Source organism: Sphaerodactylus townsendi, linkage group LG06 (assembly GCF_021028975.2).
Source record: "Sphaerodactylus townsendi isolate TG3544 linkage group LG06, MPM_Stown_v2.3, whole genome shotgun sequence".
NCBI classification, from domain to species: Eukaryota; Metazoa; Chordata; class Lepidosauria; order Squamata; family Sphaerodactylidae; genus Sphaerodactylus; species Sphaerodactylus townsendi.
In genome coordinates this window covers 121,317,049-121,319,671 of record NC_059430.1, presented here as the reverse complement: position 1 = coordinate 121,319,671, position 2,623 = coordinate 121,317,049, and positions in this window count along the sequence as shown.

The window sequence follows — 2,623 nt, the reverse complement described above, 5'->3', positions numbered from 1 at the left end:
AAGTGAAATGATTAGCCTCTGTTGTGTGAGCCAATGATGTGGTAACAGCACAGGAGCAGGGAACTAAAGCTACTTCTCCGGTATGTTCTGGTGGCCAACCAAGCAGAGCCATGGTGTGCTTGCTACCAAGTCCTTGTGTTGTCCCAACAACAACAACAAAATTTGCAGTGTGCAGGCAACCCTAAGTAGGATATTTCTGCAGACCAAATGGATATTAAAGGGACAGCCAGAGGGATCCATTTAATAGGTGGCAACCCTAAATAAGCTATTGCAGGGGAAAGGAAGTCAGTGATCAACTGACGCAGTTCAGGCTTCAAGAACATAGTCCAGTGATCCATCTAGTCTGGCATCCTGTCCCACATCGTGGCCAACCAGTTATTTTGGAGGGCCAATAACAAAGGCTAAGGTGTTCCTGCAATGTTGATTCCTGGTACTAGTATGCAGAGGTTTCCTGCCTCTGGATGTGAAGGTTCCATGGCTAATAGCCACTGATAGCTTCATGAATCTATCTAATCTCCTTTTGAAGCTATCTGTGCCTATGACAATCACTGCGTCCTCCAGCAGCGAATTTCACATTTTAACCACTCACTGTGTAAAGAAGTATTTCCTTTGGGGACTCAGACTTCAGGAACCCAGACTATGATTTATCGTAATTATTAAATAGCGCCCGCTTCTCATCGGCACAATGTTGAGGAACATTATTGATTGTGATCTGATCTCAGTGGGGTGTTCGCAGGAGCAAGGAAAACCACCTGGTCTGCTTTTGTGCTTTTACCTGTGGTTTGATAGGCAGAGATCACAGATGCAGGGGTTTTTTTTAAGTAGAAAGAACAGCAAGATCACAGGCTAATATTTTCCGATCAAGCAACTGCTTACATGCACAGAAACAGGATGTTTTGACAAAAGTGGTTCTCCTCCCCAGCAATTGCTGTTCCCTATCAGTCTGAAAAATTCTCAACACCCACAGCAGTTTTGCATGCAGACACTAGGGCAGATTCCGCATGGGCCAAAAACAGCAGTGTGAAAAGGGTTTAAAATGGTGTAAAAGGGTTTATACTGTTTTCACACCGTTTTCACACGGCTGTTTTTGGCCCATACGGAATCAGCCTAGGGTCATTAAAAATCCAAGCAACTGAGGCACTGCACACTTCACAACTTCCCCAGTATGTTATGGGAATCTCTGTGACCCTCAAGACTTTCCACAGTGTGGAAGAACCATCAACCCTGGCACGTCTCAGACAACGGGATCTGGTTTCAGCCAATTGTAAAACCAGCATGCCACTCTGTTAAGGCTTCTTATACCTCCAGGAAGAAAAGAAATAATTTGTTTTACATGCGGAAAAAGGGTATTGGTTAAATCACGGCAAACTGAGGGAAAGACTGAAGAAAATACTTGGCAACTGCAAATTTATGTGATGCACTGCAAGGCCACAGAAGGGCCTCAGGGGTCTTAAAATTGTTGATTGTCATCACATGCAGCCAAAAATTTACTATAAGTGTTCCCCACATGCAGCTGAAGATAAAATAGTACATCTGCTGTTGAATCTCTTCTTGTTTCACAGGCCGTTTCCGCATGGGCCTCTATGCGCCCCCACGCCGGCAAGAATTCTGCCGGCGTGGGGGTGGAGGCCGTTCGCACGCAAGCGTGCGAGCAGCCCCAGCAGAGGCCGCCGCAGGAGAGGCGGCTCCGCATGGAGCCGCCTCTTCCCCCTTCCCTCTCCCACTTACCTCGTCGCTGTCGTCGTCCTGCTGGCCTCCTAAGCCCCGCCCACGCTGCCCTCCGACCTCCAGGGGTCGGAGGACAGCGAGGGAGGGACTTAGGAGGCCAGCAGGACGATGACAGCGAGAGGTAAGTGGGAGAGGGAAGGGGAAACAGCGTGTTCCCAGCGGTGCTGTTCGCACCGCGCCGCCGGGAAGACGCTGTTCCCTCAAAAACAACCCTTTAAAGGGTTGTTTTTTAGGGCGGCCTGAGGGAGGGGAAGGGCAGCCAGGTCGGCGCTGCTGCGTTTCAGCAGCGCCGCCTGTGCGAACGGCAGCCTGGGGGCGGCGTTTTTACCGCCCCCAGGCCGCCGTTTTTGGCCCATGCGGAAACGGCCACAGTCTTTCAGTGAGAAGTTCTTAGCTGAGTTATACCCTCCTCAGCACATTGACTTCAGAGGATTTGGAAAAGTGTAACCCTACTGAAGAATGCACTATAATAACAGTGGAAGAGGAGATTTGCCAGAATAAATGTTGGCAGCTATTGTTTGCTATCCCATTGTAGCTGAATTCCTCAGGCACAAGAGATTAAATGGAAGTGCTGCTGTGCAGAGAGGGAGAAACTGACCCTTGTGTCGCAGGCTCTGAGGGACTGTAAACTCAAGGGTATGGGTTTTCTGGTAGGGTTGCTACCAGAGAGCCAGCATGGTGTAGTCGTTAAGAGCAGGTGCACTCTAATCTGGGTTTAATTCCCCACTCTGCCCCTTGAGTTGTGGAGGTTTATCTGGTGAACTAGATTAGTTTGTGCACTCCAACACATGCCAGCTGGGTGACCTTGGGCTAGTCACAGTTCTTTGGAGTTCTCTTAGCCCCACCTACCTCACAGGGTGTTTGTTGTGGGGGGGGAGGGAAAGGAGATTGTAAG